Here is a 17,672-nt window from a genome sequence, read left to right as displayed (position 1 = left end):
CTGATTTTCTAAAATAAAGAGTTTAGACTTAAATTAGCCCTGAAATTTAGTACAATAAAAATATTGGATATATGATATCATGTTGAGAGTCTTATAGATTATATCTAATATATGTCCAGCGATACAATTAAGAAAAAAGAACTCTGCATATAAATCACGGGATTTTAAATAGAAACTGTCTAAGAAGAGGTTTTAAATGTAAGGAATTAGATATTTGTATCTCAGGTTCAAGTTTTTTTTTCTATACAGAAAGCATTTGTAGGTGAACCTCTTGGCTATGCAAGCAAAGATGTCTATTACTATAAGCACTTTAATGTTTAAATAGGAAGAGCGAAAGAATATAAGAATTATCGTGATCACTTCTGGATATCCTTTAAAATAGATTAAGCCATTCAAAACCAAGATTGCAGACGTTCTAGGTGAACATATAAGAGATAATAGTCTGGATTCAGAAATACATGATGAAAGTGTCAAGCTTATGAAGCCTCTCCCAGCACCATCCAGTGCTGGTTTTCCTCCGTTGCAGTAAGAGCAGCAGGCATGCTGTGTTTGCTCCCTTTCTCCTTCTGCCATCACTCCAGGCAGCACCTTCCAGCTGCTAAAGATGCATGTTCAAGCTTCCATTTTTCACTGCTTCCTTCACCAACCCAGAAGGAGCTGCCTCTAATAGGACTTGCAATTTCAAATAGTGAGATGATCTCAGAAGATATCCAAATACTATTTTTTAATCAAATATTATATCTAAAAAGATATGGCCAAGTCATAACAGGGTTCAGCTTGTATATCCATCATATATTTTCCCCAAACCAACTGAATTCAAGAACTTGTTTGAACTTAGCTGTGAGATGATGCTTGTTTTCCCAGAACAAATAGTCATTCTTCTTTTAAAGCAGCTAGATGGCTGATATCAGTGCTATAGCCCCAAAGTAGTAATGTTTCTAATGTTAGCAATGAGTCAGTTCATTCATTTAGCTTCTATTTATCTATAGCTAAACTAACAAAGGTTGATTATTTATTTACTTTAATTTAGATGTTCAGTCTGTATCAGAGTCTTTAGTTACCAAGGGTAATTGATGATGTACATTTTTGTTTCCATGTCACAGCCGTGCCCCAGATCAGGTAGCAACATTTTCAGCTAACACTGAAATCTAGAATTGTTAGGGACACTCTCATATAGTCTAGCAAATAACTGAAATTACAAACAGAATCCTAAGTCATGAACATGCGGTCTTCCCTATATTTTTCAACAATATAACTTAAGGTTCTTTTGAAACTAATTCTAGCTAGCTTAAGACGAAAGGTAATTTACTTGAAAGGATATTAGCAATCTTATAAAAGGTAAGGAAAACTTGACAAGTTGCATTTCAGAAGTGCAAGAACCACAGCCAGAAACATGAAAACACAAATTTCTAGGCTTATTCTCCTGTTTTTGGTAGCTCAAAGACTTAACATCTCTTGGTTCCTTTCTTTTTTAAGATTCCATACTCTTAGACAAAAAAAATCCAGTTGGTCTAACTGGGCTCCAACAAATGACCTGAGCAAATCAGTTATGACTAACAAAGAGAGGGTCAGTATCACATGGCATAGACATGGCTTCTGTGCAAGTCCCAAGAGACTGGAGGATGGTCCTCTACACCAGTGCTCCTCCAAGTGCTGGTCCCCAAAACAGTTTGAGGCCAAGCCATGAGGGTACTGTTTAAGGAGCAGGCACCAGAATCCAAATCAACACACTGATTACTTCACTGAGAAAATCTCGCTATTAAAACTGGTCAGCTGAACTAGAGAGAGTGCTAGTGACACAGTGGGCCGCCTCCTGGGCGGCGCGTCCTACCTCCTCGAGGACCAGTAGGTGCAGTCTGCAGACCACCCTCGAGTACCAGTCTCTTCTCTTCAGCCCTTGTCTGACGTTATGGGACTCATACCAGGGCAACCGAGAACACAGACTTTGAAGCCACCTGGGATTCAGTTCTCACTCTGTTGAGTTGCTGAATGACTCTGAGCCTCAATTTCCTCATCTAAGCTGGAAGTAATGATACTACCATATGTGTCAGGATTTCTTCAATTGCAGGCAGCAGAAAATCAAGTCATTAAGGTAAATCAGATGAAATTGTTGATATCCAATCTGCAAAAATGGCAATTTTATGTGGTTCAAGCTAATAACTTAAGCTAAAAACAATTTTATTTGCTTCTGACACTGGCAAGTATAACAGTGGTTCAAATGAATAAAGAGAACTAAGGCTCCAGTCTGAATCTAAGGCTTGAATGAATAAAGAGAAGCTCTCTCTTTTCCAGCAACCAGAGTTGGATCATGTGGCACAGTATGAGGCTAACCAGCCCTACTTGGGTCATGCTCCCAGTCCCTGGCCCAATCACTGTTTTAAAAAAAAAAAAATATATATATATATATATACACATATATATATATATATATATATATATATATATAATGCTTCTTGATGGGCCAGACTCGGGTCATGAGCTTGGGAGACGATCAGGCAGGTCTGTCAGATAAATCCTTTCTGTTTTGTTCTGTCATATCCCTAGTGCCTAGCACATAATAGATGTCCTCAAAATTAGGTAAATAAATGATTGAGGAGGGGGTATTGTGCAGCCTCTCCAGCCAAAAGGAGGCAGACAAAAGCAACAGAATCCCATGATAAATGCCGACATCATATGGTTGTTGTGAAGACCAAATGAGAATGTGATGCACATGGGACAGAGACAGGCACACAAGAGCACTTTTATCAGCCACATGATCAGGTCAGAGTGGAAGCCCCTCTCTTCCATGCAGTGATTTGCACATAGCAGGCACCCAGGTTTTTTAATTGACTGGATGAGCTGATAAGTGAACTCATGGACAGACAATGAGCAATCTGGATCCCATATCTTCCTTTGGAAAATGTTCTCTATCCTATGGCAATTCTGATTTTGTCTGAGGTTTTCCTATAAACAATAGACACGAATCACATGATCAAATAAAAGCAAGAGCAAACAGGTGATAAATTACAGCTGGAGGCATTTTAGGTGAAGACCTACATTAGGACAACTTTCTAGGGTCTAGAAGACAAATCTTCAGTGACACTTAAAACAGGCTGGTTTTTATTGTGATTCTTTCTGATAGAAGAAAAGGGACAGATGACTTCTATGAGTTCTTGCCCAGCAACTGGCAGCTCTGGTTGGTCACATTCCAATCCAAGTGAGGACAGAGGAAAGGGGACAGGAGCAGCAGACACAGTATCATAGCAGGATGCTTGACTTGGAAGTGTTCACAGTGCTTGTCAGTCTAATTTCCTCTTTTTGTCATAGGGGAAACTGAGCCTGGACAATGAAGGGGCCTGTCTAAGGGGTGGAGCTGAATCCAGCTCTTCTTAGTCCATGTCGAGTATCTGTCCCACGTCACATCACAGGCAGTGATGGCTTCCCATCAAATTAGGTTATTTTATTTATTAGGTTATTTCATTTTCTAAATTAAAAATGTGAACTTAACAAAGGATAGTTGAGCCTTTTCTGAACAGGAAAAACATACATTAGATGCTAAAATATTAACTCTGTCAGCAGACTGTCTGCAATCAGGATAAACCAAGATATGTGCTCACTTACAGGGTTTGAGCGTCATATTTGTGGCAGACTATTAGTTCCCCGCCCAGTATATACTCTCCCCTTCATCACTGGCAGAGCCCCTTCATTGCTGGTAATGACAGGATTCCCAGCCTAAAACTGTTTATGACTTGCTTGAAATGAAGTAACAGTGACAGAGGCTTTCCAGAAAGCCCCCATTACAGGGACTGTCTTTCCTCTTTCTACATCTTCCAGATGCTAATCAGATGGCTGGAGGTCCGGAAGCCAGACTATAAACATGAGATGAGGGTCTATCCTAGGGACTGCGGATGGCGAGCTGCCAGGAGTTTGGGTCCCCCTAAACCTCATGGCACCACCGCATCAGCCCTACACTGACTACTTCTTGTTAGATGAGAAGAAAAGAAAGCCTGTCTTATTTAGACCAATCTTCAGATCAGCTGAGTACAGTTTCTGACTGATTCAAGCTTATAGCGTGGTCTTGGCAAAGTTCTTTAGTCCCTTCATGCCTTAGTTTCTTTCCCCTTAAAACTGAGTAAGAGTAATAAGCAGCTTTAAAAACACATAACACAGTGTTTTAAAATTCTATAAAAATTTTGGATGTAATTCAACGGAGTGAGGGGGTGAATATATAAGTATCTGAACTTGACCACTTAGTCAATTCGAACAGTTCCTGTTCTATTTAATTTTTACATGGAATTTCCAAGTAAGATTTCATTTGGAGGAAAGAAAAAAAAGAATGTAAAGGCTAAAATAATTTGAAAATCACTGGCGTAGAAAAATGTTTAATTCTTCACGTGTGAAAAGGACAGATGCGGCACACTGCTGGTCCTGAGATGACAGTTTTCTAGCACTGCCAATGGACCTGCTGATGCTCTTTGGGTCCTTCTTGGAAACAACAGCCCACACTTACAGACACTCACCTACCTATCAAGCAGTGAAAGTGCCCTGACCCCTGCAGGAACAAAACCAGCCACCCAGCTGGTTTAACCCCCTGGAAAATAACTAATGAAGACTTTCCTAGTGGCTCAGTGGTTAAGAATCTGCCTGCCAATGCAGGGGACACAGGTTCCATCTCTGCTCCAGGGAGGTTGCACGTGCTGCAGGGCAACTAAGCTTTTCTACCACAACTACTGAGACCACAGACCACAACTGCTGAGACGGAGTTTGAGAGCCCATGCTTTACAATAAGAGAAGCCACCACAATGAGAAGCTTGCACAACACAAATGGAGAGGAGCCTCCACATTCCACAACTAGAGAAACCCTGCGCATAGCATTGAAGACCCAGCACAGCCAAAAAAATTTTAATTATAAAAAACTTGAAAAGAATAACTAATGAGCCTGAGAGCCCTGTGGCAGCTGCTCTCTGGGGTGAAATAGAGACCACAGGAAGCTGAGGAGCTGTGTCCATTAAGAAGTGTCTTGTCACTCAGTGGCTCCTCCCAAAGCCCTGACCTCTCTGACCCGTCTGGCTCCATGCACCACTGTACCCAAGGATTCAATAGCCTTCCACGTGGGAAAGAGAGCCCTTCCAAAGGGAGGAAGGAAGGAAGAAATGGAGACGGAGGGAGGGAGGGCAGGAGACAATGGAGGCAGAGAGGAAGGCTGGAGGGGAGAGAGAATGAGAGGAAGGGAGAGAAAGGGAAAAAAACTCCTGAGCTGTTCCCACACTTGGATTCCTAATCAAGCTGTCTCTCAGCAGAACATCTCACCTGAGCCCTGGCGAAAGAGCTAAACCACAAGGTACTTGAGACCTTTGAAATCAGCCTTTGTCTGACAAAATCCCACACCCATCCATAGAAGTAGCTTCAAAACCCCAGAAAATGATCCAAGCAGGGCCCTCTGATTATAGAAGGCTCCCCTGTACACTGCTGTTGCGCTGTTGCTAAGTCGCTTCAGTTGTGTCCAACTCTGGGCGACCCCATAGATGGCAGCCCACCAGGCTCCTCCATCCACGGGATTCTCCAGGCAAGAATACTGGAGTGGGTTGCCATTTCCTTCTCCTCTACGCTAAGCCACCTCAAATCAGCACAGCTGAGGCTTACATGGTCAGAGTCCCTGGAGCAATCTCAGACGCTGACTCCAAGTTCTCTTTTCCAACAGACTTGATATTAACTTTGACTTGACAATCGAGTTGCAGCTTGTTCTGCTCAAATTCTCCAGCTGTTTCTCTGAGTGTGATCACTGCCTGTCTTCCTCTCACTCTGTAGGGTCATGTCCCATCCCTGAGCCGCAGATCCCCTGTGAGCCCTTGTCTTTAACTCTTGCTCACTCTGTACCCAGTCTCCAATCCACAGGTGCCAATCCAACCACTCCCAGCTGCCAAAATTCAGACTCTTCTGGAGATAGTCAGGCTCTGTCTGCCTTCCTTTCTCACATTCTCATATCTCTACATGAACACAGCTCACTCAAATACATCACTGAAACAGAATATATTTGATTTGCATTGCATCTTGTCTCTTTCTTTTTCCACTCTACTTTCCCACCCCAATTAGACTGCAAATACTTCCCTCTGAATGGGTTTTTGAATGGTGATATGAGAAATAAAACAAAAAAGATGGCATTAAAAATTAAGAGACTTAAGGGAGAGTAATTGTGAAAAGACAATGGAAGGTCCCTGGTTTCTGTAAGATTCATCGAGGTAGAAAAGAGTGCTAGATACTACCCCTTGGTCCTCAGCTTCTATTTCCACCCTTTTCTATGCTCCCCTCTGGATCACAGGGGCTGGGAAGGCATAAAACCATATTTTCCCAACTTCCTTTCTGCTAGGGATCTAGATGAGATTTAGCTTCTGGTAATAAGATACACACATATGCTATCTGGAATGCAGAAGAGAAGTGGAGTGATTCTCTCTGAGAAGTGGTGACTGGTGAGTGTGCTCCCATAAACACAAGTTTCGCAGTGGCCACACTCCATGGTATACTGTCTGATGACCAGTCTCATGGGGATTAGGCAGTTGTCAAGCTAGCAGCATTTTCCCGACCTCTGGATGATAGTAGAGAGTAGGTGGAAAGGAGAAAAAAGGAACTGCATTCAGTGAGGTGGACTGAGTTGCATGCTCTTTGCTAGAAGAACTCTAGCTTCTGATCCCCACATTGTCTCCCCATAAAATAGGGTCACATGATTAAGATACTACTCCTTATAAATGAACTTTAAAATGAGATAGTATCAGAATGCCTGCTGTTCACAAATCAACCAATGTAACCCATTACACTAATAAATTCAAGAGGAAAAGTCACAAGTGTGTATCAACTGATACAAAAAAAGCATTTGACGAAAATTCAACACCCATTGATGATAAAAACTCAGAAAAGTAGGATAGCAGGAAATTTTCTAAATTTGATAAAAAATATTTATGAAAAAACTAACATTATATTTAACGCTAGAGGACTGAAAGCTTTCCCCCTAAGATCAGGTCCAAGGTAAGGATGCCTACGAGGATGTCTGCTACCACCACTATTATTCAGCCATGATCTAGCCAGCTCAATATGGCAAGAAAATGAAATAAAAGGCATACAGATACAAAATGAAGAACTAAAACTGCCCCTATTTGCAGATGCCATTATGGTCTACATAGAAATCCCAAGGAATCTCAAAAAAAGAAAAAAAATCCTTTGAACTAATAAGTGCATTCAGCAAGTTCACTGATAACAAGATCAACATAAAAAATCAATTGCAACAATGGAAAAAAATTAATTGTATCTCTATATCCTAACAGTGAATACTTGGGAACAAATTAAAAATACAAAACCATTTATTATCAGTCAAAACATACAGCAACAGAGTGACTGCTGTTCACAGGTCTCTCAGCTACTAGCGAGCCCCGTTCTGAGAGAAGACACCTCTCCATCCTGACTCTAGTAAAGAGGTCAGGAAACCTTGAGTAAGGTTGGAGGTATTAATTTCGGGCAGTTAATTACATTCTTTCAGCATCCATCTCCCTGAAGTTTTCACTGGGCAAATCCTTCAGGAGGACATTCGCATTAGCTATTCATTTCCTTCCGCACTGACTAGAGAATGAAGTGACTATTGGCTATGTCACACAACTCGTCGAAATTCACCCCTGGGTGAAGTGATCCTCAAATAATTACCAAATGTAGGTAACTGAATTAGTGAATTACCTTGGCTCCTTTGAGATGAAAGACTCTTTAGGAATGTGAAGTACTTTGGCTCTTTGTTATTAATAACCTGAACAATGAAAGAACCCAAAGTAGTATTCGATATGCTCCAAGAATAGAATGACTAAAATTAAAGAATGCAATTGGTTTTCATTTTCCATACTTTTCATTTTCTATCCTTTTCATTTCAATAGTCAGGACTGAATATGACAAGTCATCAAATCTCCTCTGATGTTAATAAGGCATCAACTAAGGAGCTCTGGGAAGAGAAAAATTCAGCTGAAGTGTGACAAGTACGTGGTTCTCCTTCCTTCTGTGACATATTATTATACCACTTCTTCTCATCCACCCTATTAGACTACTCTACAGGTGAAAACCTCCTACGTTGCTTTGTTTTCTTCTGTCCTAGTCTAATTTTCCAAAATTAAGAGTCTCAACTACTCTTTCACTCTCCAAACAATTGCTCCTATCAGCGATACCCACCAGAGAAATACAGGATGCCCTCGGCTTAGTGCTCTCCCCTGGGTGTGAAGAATACAGAAGCCCAGAGGAGAATCTCAGGCAGACAGCTTGGCTTGGGGCTGGAGGAGTACAAAGTGGTGGGGAGGGAGTTGAGGGCAGGCAAATCAAGGCCCAGTCTCCCTGAGTTGGGGGGCAGAGGGCTGAAAATGGTGCAAGAGATGCCACGCCCCACTTATGCTGGATATGGGTGGGCTGCATTTACTGAATCCAATTTATAGTCAAACATTTTTAGTTTTCACTTTTTGAAGCACTGAGGGTTTTCTACTTCTCTCCCTTTCTAAATATCTTTTTAAGTGTCATTTATTTATTTTGGAATTGGAATGGGTAATACCTTCAGATAGTTCACAATTCAAAAAGCATTCAGCGATATACAGTGAAGACTCCCTCCCAACTACATGCTCCAGAAACCCAGTTCTCCCTCCCGAGGCATAAGCATCATCACCTTCCTACTTTTTCTTGCAGAAATATATAAGCGAATTTGTATAAGGCATACATTCACCATCTTTTATTTACACAAATGATAACTCACTATTCTGTTCTATACCTGCCATTTCTCACCTAATATATCTTACAAATTATTCCACACCAATACACAAAGACCACCTCAATCTTTTCTTGATGATGAACAGTAATCCATTATATTAACATTTCTTCATTTGTCTACCCACTCTCCCATTGACATTATATTATATTTGGACATTAATGGACATTTCCATTATATTCAATTTTTTGACACTACAAATGGTGCTGCAATGATTACCCTGTCAATAAGTGATCTCTGGCGAGCAGCCAGGAGGAGATATCCCATGTCCAACGTAAGGAGCAGCAGCTGCACTTTGCTGGAGCAACCATGAAGAGATACCCTACGTACAAGGTAAGAGAAACACCAGAAAGACGCTAGGTGCTGAGAGAGGGCATCAGAGGGCAGACACACTGAAACCACTATCACAGAAAACTAACCAATCTAATCACACGGACCACAACCTTGTCTAAGAAGCCAAGCCATGTCGTACAGGGCCACCCAAGATGGACAGGGCTTGGTGGAGAGTTCTGACAAAATGTGGTCCACTGGAGAAGGGAATGGCAAACCACTTCAGTATTCTTGCCTTGAGAACCCCATGAACAGTATAAAAAGGCAAAAAGATAGGACACTGAAAGATGAACTCCCCAGGTCAGTAGGTGCCCAATATGCTACTGGAGATCAGTGGAGAAAGAACTCCAGAAAGAATGAAGAGACAGAGACAAAGCAAAAACAACATCCAGCTGTGGATGCGACTGGTGATAGAAGCAAGGTCCGATGCTGTAAAGAGCAATATTGCATAGGAACCTGGAATGTTAGGTCCATGAATCAAGGCAAATTGGAAGGGGCCAAACCGGAGATGGCAAGAGTGAACGTCAACATTTTAGGAATCAGCAAACTAAAATGGACTGGAATGGGTGAATTTAACTCAGATGACCATTATATCTACTACTATGGGCAAGAATCCCCTAGAAGAAATGGAGTGGCCATCATAGTCAACAAAAGAGTCCAAAATGCAGTACTTGGATGCAATCTCAAAAACGACAGCATGATCTCTGTTCATTTCCAAGGCAAACCATTCAAAATCACGGTAATCCAAGTCTATGCCCCAACAAGTAATGCTCAAGAAGCTGAAGTTGAACGGTCCTATGAAGACCTACAAGAACTTCTAGAACTAACACCCAAAAAAGATGTCCTTTTCATTATAGAGGACTGGAATGTTAAAGTAGGAAGTCAAGAAACATCTGGAGTAACAGGCAAATTTGGCCTTTGAGTACAGAATGAAGCAGGGCAAAGGCTAATAGAGTTTTGCCAAGAGAACGCACTGGTCATAGCAAACACCCTCTTCAAACAACACAAGAGAAGACTCTACACATGGACATCTCCAGATGGCCAACACTGATCTGTAATCAGATTGATTGTATTCTTTGCAGCCAAAGATGGAGAAGCTCTATACAATCAGCAAAAACAAGACCAGAAGCTGACTGTGGCTCAGATCATGAACTCCTTATTGCAAAATTCAGACTTAAACTGAAGAAAGTGGGGAAAACCACTAAACCATTCAGGTATGACCTATATTAAATCCCTTACAATTATACAGTGGAAGTGAGAAACAGATTTAAGGGACTAGATCTGATAGACAGGGTGCCTGATGAACTATGGATGGAGGTTCGTGGCATTGTACAGAGACAGGGATCAAGACCATCCTCATGGAAAAGAAATGCAAAAAAGCAAAATGGCTGTCTGAGGAGGCCTTAAAAATAGCTGTGAAAAGAAGAGAAGTGAAAAGCAAAGGAGAAAAGGAAAGATATAAGCATCTGAATGCAGAATTGCAAAGAATGCTGCTGCTGCTGCTAAGTCGCTTCAGTCGTGTCCGACTCTGTGTGACCCCATAGACGGCAGCCCACCAGGCTCCCCTGTCCCTGGGATTCTCAAGGCAAGAACACTGGAGTGGGTTGCCATTTCCTTCTCCAATGCGTGAGAAGTGAAGTTACTCAGTCGTGTCCAACTCCTAGAGATCCCATGGACTGCAGCCTACCAGGCTCCTCTGTCCATGGGATTTTCCAGGCAAGAGTACTGGAGTGGGATGCCATTGCCTCCTCCGTCCAAAGAATAGCAAGGAGAGATAACAAAGCCTTCCTCAGTGATCAATGCAAAGAAATAGAGGGAAACAACAGAATGGGAAAGACTAGAGATCTCTTCAAGAAAATTAGAGATACCAAGGGAATATTTCATGCAAAGATGGGCTCAATAAAGGACAGAAATGGTATGGACCTAACAGAAGCAGAATATATTAAGAAGAGGTGGCAAGAATATACAGAATTGTACAGAAAGATCTTCATGACCCAGATAATCACAATAGTGTGATCACTCACCTAGAGCCAGACATCTTGGAATGTGAAGTCAAGTGGGCCTTAGAAAGCATCACTACAAACAAAGCTAGTGGAGGTGATGGAATTCCAGTTGAGCTATTTCAACTCCTAAAAGATGATGCTGTGAAAGTGCTGCACTCAATATGCCAGCAAATTTGGAAAACTCAGCAGAGGCCACAGGACTGGAAAAGGTCAGTTTTCATCCCAATCCCAAATAAGGGCAATGCCAAAGAATGCTCAAACTACTGCACAATTGCACTCATCTCACACGCTAGGAAAGTAATGCTCAAATTCTCCAAACCAGGCTTCAGCAATTCATGAACCGTGAACTTCCAGATGTTCAAGCTGGATTTAGAAAAGGCAAAGGAACCAGAAGTCAAATTGCCAACATCTGATGGATCATCAAAAAGCAAGAGAGTTTCACAAAAACATTTATTTCTGCTTTATTGATTATGCCATAGCCTTTGACTGTGTGGATCACAGTAAACGGTGGAAAATTCTGTAAGAGATGGGAATACCAGGCCACCTGACCTGCCTCTTGAGAAATCTGTATGCAGGTCAGGAAGCAACAGTTAGAACTGGACATGGAGCAACAGACTGGTTCCAGTAGGAAAAGGAGTACATCAAGGCTGTATATTGTCACCCTGCTTATTTAACTTATATGCAGACTATATCATGAGAAATGCTGGGCTGGAGGAAGCACAGGCTGGAATCAAGATTGCCGGGAGAAATATCAATAACCTCAGATATGCAGATAACACCACCCTTATGGCAGAAAATGAAGGAGAACTAAAGAGCCTCTTGATGAAAGTGAAAGAGAAGAGTGAAAAAGTTGGCTTACAGCTCAACATTCAGAAAACTAAGATCATGGCATCCATCCCACCACTTCATGGCAAATAGATAGGGAAACAGTGGAAATACTGGCAGACTTATTTTTGGGGGCTCCAAAATCACTGCAGATGGTGACTGCAGCCATGAAATTAAAAGACGCTTGCTTCTTGGAAGGAAAGTTATGACCAACCTAGACAGCATATTAAAAAGCAGAGACATTACTTTGCCAACAAAGGTCCATCTAGTCGAAGCTATGGTTTTTCCAGTAGTCATGTATGGATGTGAGAGTTGGACTATAAAGAAAGCTGAGTGCCGAAGAATTGATGCTTTTGAACTGTGAGAGTCCCTTGGACTGCAAGGAGATCCAACCATCCATCCCAAAGGAAATCAGTCCTGAGTGTTCATTGGAAGGACTGATGTTGAAGCTGAAACTCCAATACTTTGGCTACCTGATGTGAAGAACTGACTCATTTGAAAAGACCCTGATGCTGGGAAAGACTGATGTGGGAGGAGAAGGGGACAACAGAGGTGAGATGGTTGGATGGCATCACCGATTCCATGGAGATGAGTTTGGGTAGACTCCGGGAGTTGGTGATGGACAGGGAGGCCTGGCGTGCTGTGGTCAATGGGGTCGCGAAGAGTTGGACACAACTGAGAGACTGAACTGAACTACTGAAGTGATCTCTACATATAGGAGTATGTCTGTAATTTAATAGAATTAGGGCTTCCCTTGTGGCTCAGCTGTTAAATAATTCACCTACAATGCAGGAGACCTGGGTTCAATCCCGGGGTTGGGAAGATCCCCTAGAGAAGGGACAGGCTACCCACTGCAGTATTCTGGCCTGGAGAATTCCATGGACTGTATAGTCCATGGGGTCACAAAGAGTCAGACAAGACTGAGCAACTTTCACTGATAGAATTATTATAAATAATTCCTGTAACTAGAATTCCTGAATCAAATATTTAGCATTTGTCATTTTGATATTGCCAAATTGCAAATTCATGTTATCTGACACAGCATCCTTTGCCATCTTTCTACTGCATTTATTTTTTTCTTACCTATTGTGTAGTGATGACATAAAAATATTCCCTGATTTGTCCATTGACTTTTGACCCAGCTATGATTGTTTTTGCATGGATATATTTTTTAAAACCTGGTTAATATTTTCAATCTTTTATTTTATGACTGCTATAACTTGTCATATATTTAAAGGTTCTCTTCAGTCATAAATTATGAGAAAATTGTTTATTTTTTTTTTCCTATTTTGTGGCTTCATATTTTTCTATTTAAAAATCTGTAACCCATTTGGAATTTATTTGGTAACATTTGAGGTATGGCTCCAATTTTAATTATGTACTTATTATTATAGCTAACTACCCTGTTGTCCAAATATCATTGATAAAAACCCAGTGGTTCCAATGATTTGAAATGGGACCTTTTGTTTTGTGTGTTGTGTAGTTGCTAAGTCACATCTAATTCTCTGTTACCCCATGGACTGCAGCCTGCCAGGCTCCTCTATCCATGGAATTTCCCAGCAAGAATATTAGAGTAGATTGTCATTTCCTTCTCCCAGGGTTTTTCTCAACAGGGATCAAACCCTCATCTCCTGCATTGGCAGATGGATTTTTTACCATTGAGCCACCAAAGGAGCAAAATGGGACCTTTAGCATGTGCTAAATCCCTATATATATTTGATCTACTTCTTAACTTTCTATTCTCTCTCTTCATTTATGTACCAGTGGCACCCTGGTTTGATTTTTTTTAATGTAACTAAAAGTAGTTGTACCTTCAATTTTTAAAAATGTATTTATGTATCTCCTTAAGTAACTCTTTCCTTGGGTTAGTGATCCATGAAAACAAGGTTTCCTGTCTGTGTCTTACAACTTTGTTTACTTTCCCTCAGATAGCTCAGGACTAGATTTTTCTTAGTCTTCCAGGAAAAGAAATTTAGCCTCTACAACCTAAGTGCCATAGTCAAATGAATGGCATAACCTTGGGCTTATGAGATGACCATAGGAATATCATATTTTACTTTTCCAAATCCTGGTGCACAACACAGTCACAAGGAACAGGCTCTTTGATTTCTATGCTAATACTAAGTCACTTCAGTCGTGTCCGACTCTGTGCGACCCCATAGACGGCAGCCCACCAGGCTTCCCCATCCCTGGGATTCTTCAGGCAAGAACACTGGAGTGGGTTGCCATTTCCGTCTCCAATGCATGAAAGTGAAAAGTGAAAGTGAAGTCGTTCAGTCGTGTCCAACTCTTCACGACCCCATGGACTGCAGCCCACCAGGCTCCTCCGTCCATGGGATTTTCCAGGCAAGAGTACTGGAGTGGGGTGCCATTGTAGCCACTTTAAAATAAAAGTTGTATAATTAATGAATATTTACTATATAGCACGTTGTTTCAGTTGGAATGCCTTTGGTTTCAAGTCATAGCAACAGATTCAAACCGCCTTCCAGAATAAGGAAATGCATGAACTGTGATAACTAGTTCTCAAAGAGCAGGGAGATGGATAGGCAGTGTCAGTACCCTGGCTGTGTCATTATAAATCCAGGCTCTTACCATTTTATGTTCCTCCATCCTCAGTCATTGGCTCCATTCTCAGACTGATGGAAAAACATCTTCAGCGTTTCCAAGTATCCTCTCCAGACATGACAACACCTTGAGAAAGAAGAGATAGCATCTCTTTTTGTTCTTTTAGACAAGGAAACATTTCCCAGAAGTCTCCCATGTATGACTGATCAGAATTTGGTGACTTTCCCATTTCCAAATCAATTACTGACAATAGGAATGTGATCACCTTAAGATCAAGCAGACCCATCCCTAGGGTGGGTGAAGGTGAATTCCCACCAAGGCACATGGCTGCTTGCAAGAAGGTGAACATCTGCACAAAACCTGGATTCTGGTAGTGACAGGAGTGGGCAATGGAAGCTGATAATGAGTCTGCCCTATGCCCCTCTCTTTTTCTCTCTCCTGCCTGGTTCCCTTGGCAAGACATCCAACAACGTCCCCCTTCACGTATACTTAGTGTTTAGTCACGTATTAACTGCAAACTACAAAATTCAGTCAACACTCATGGAACTCATACTACATGCCCAATACTATGTGAGGAGCTGAGGACTAGAAGAAGGAAAGACAGGGATCCCAATCTCAATGATTTAATGGGAGAGGCAGAAAATTAATGAATTTCATAGTACGGTGATAAGTGCTCTATGTACATAATCTAAGGGTGCTACGGGAGTTCTAAAGAACGAATAACTTCATAAGGAACTTCACAGTAAAACAAACGGAATATTCCAGCTGAGCTTTGAAAGATAAGTAGGTAATCAAGGAAGAAGGATATTCAGGCAGGGAAATTAGCTAGTACCAAGGGCCAAGAGGGCACTGGGCTGGCATGCTCAGGTCACCACAAGTGTAAGATGGCAGTGAGGTGCTGCTTTAAACAAAGAATCAAGGCATCTGGGGGAAGTTTTGGGTCCTGATTAGCAACTTGTTTTATGCTGTTTAAGAGACATCATCAGTGGATATCATCCCTAAGAAGCTCTGAGAGAGGTTAAAGCTAATCATAGCATTCAAACACAAACAGCATATTATGAATCAACTATAGAGTGGCGCTAGTGGTAAAGAACCCATCTGCCAATGCAGGAGACATAAGAGATGCAGGTTCGATCCCTGGGTGGGGAAGATCCCCTGGAGGAGGGCATGGCTACCCACTCCAGTATTCTTGCTTGGAGAATCCCCATGGACAGAGGAGCCTGGTGGGCTACAGTCCATGGGGTCTCAAAGAGTCTCACACAACTGAGGCGACTTAGCACACAGCACATTAGAGACGACAGACCACCTCTCAGAGACCCCCAAATCTTCCTCTCAGTTCACAATCAGACTTCTTGCAAGTGATATCCACACTAACAATCTTCTTACTTCCATTCAATCCTTAATCCCAACCCTCTGAGGTTAACAATATGGTGGTTATTCCTGCAAAAGTCACCAGTGGCCTCAATAACTATAAAAATATAATAAAACCAACAACAACAAAATAACTCCTCTTACATCCCACCTTCCAATCACATGAACTATTTATAATTCACAGATTACATTGATTAATACATTTAGAGACCATAGGCACTGAAAGTATGAATTCTTTCTCCCTTCAATATAAAATTAAAAGCATTCCTAAATCATAATCTTTTCCATAGGGACTTCTTTTTTTATCATATTCCATCCAAAAAAATTCCCTTTCTCTGTACCTCTGCTTTATTGCTTAAACACATGCCCACCAATTGAGTAATCCAGCAATAAACATACACATACCTTGTTTGTAGTAGGTAAATGGTGTCCCCGCCAAAAGATATATTCACCCAGAACCTCAGAATACAATCCTATTTGGAAGAAGAGGCTTTGTAGATGTAATGATTCTTAGAGATGAAAATACCAGACCACCTTACCTGTATCCTGAGAAACCTGTACTCAAGACAAGAAGCAACAGTTAGAACAGGATGTGGAACAATGGACTGGTTCAAAATTGGGAAAAGAGTACATCAAGGCTGTATACTGTCACCCTGCTTATTTAACTTATTTGCAGGGTACATCATGCAAAATCCTGAGCTGGATGAAGCACTAGCTGGAATCAAGATTGCCTGGAGAAATATCAATAACCTCAGATACATAAATGATACCATCCTAGTAGCAGAAAGCAAAGAGGAACTAAAGAGCCTCTTGATGAAGGTGAAAGAGGAGAATGGAAAAACCTGGCTTAACATTCAACATTCAAAAAACTAAGATCATAGCAACCAGTCCCATCACTTCAGAATAGAATACAATATAGAAGGGGCAAAAGTGGAAACAGTGACAGATTTTCTTTTCTTGGGCTCTAAATTCACTGTGGCCGGTAACAGCAGCCACAAAATTAAAAGACACTTGCTCCTTGGAAGAAAAGTTATGACAAACCTAGACAGCATATTAAAAAGCAGAGACATCACTTTTCCAACAAAGGTCCATATAGTTAAAACTATGGATTTTCCAGTAGTCATATATAGATGTGAGAGTTGGACCATCAAAGGCTGAGCACTGAAGAACTGATCCTTTGAACTATGGTGCTGGAGAAGACTCTCGAGAGTCCCTTGGACAGCAAGGAGATCAAGCCAGTCAATCCTAAAGGAAATCAACCCTGAATATTCATTGGAAGGACTGATGCTGAAGCTCCAATATTTTGGCCGCATGATGTGAAGAGCCAACTCATTGGAAAAGACCCTGATGCTGGGAAAAATTGAGGACAGGAGGAGAAGGGGTGACAGAGGATAAGATGGTTGGATGGCATCACCGACTCAGTGGACATGAGTTTGAGCAAACTCTGGGAGATAGTGAAGGACAGGGAAGCCTGGTGTGATGCAGTTCATGGGGTCTAAAAGAGTCAGACACGACTCAGCTACTGAACAACAACAAGATGTAATGAAGGTAAAGATCTCTAGACGAGATGATTTTTGATTAGGGTAGGCCCTAAATCAAATTGATGAGCTTCCTTGTAAGAGATAAAAACAGAGAATCACAGAGACATGTGGGGAGAACACCACATGAAGATTAAGACAGAGATTGGAGCAATGCTTCTACAAGTCAAGGAATACCAAGAATTATTGAAACCCCCAAAGCTAGGGGAGAACATGGAAACAGATTCTTCCTCAGAGCCTCCAGAAGGAACCAACCCTGCCTGATGGGGACTTCTGGCCTCC

This window comes from Bubalus bubalis, chromosome 20, assembly GCF_019923935.1.
Source record: "Bubalus bubalis isolate 160015118507 breed Murrah chromosome 20, NDDB_SH_1, whole genome shotgun sequence".
In the NCBI taxonomy this organism is placed as follows: Eukaryota; Metazoa; Chordata; class Mammalia; order Artiodactyla; family Bovidae; genus Bubalus; species Bubalus bubalis.
This window is presented reverse-complemented; position numbering follows the sequence as displayed.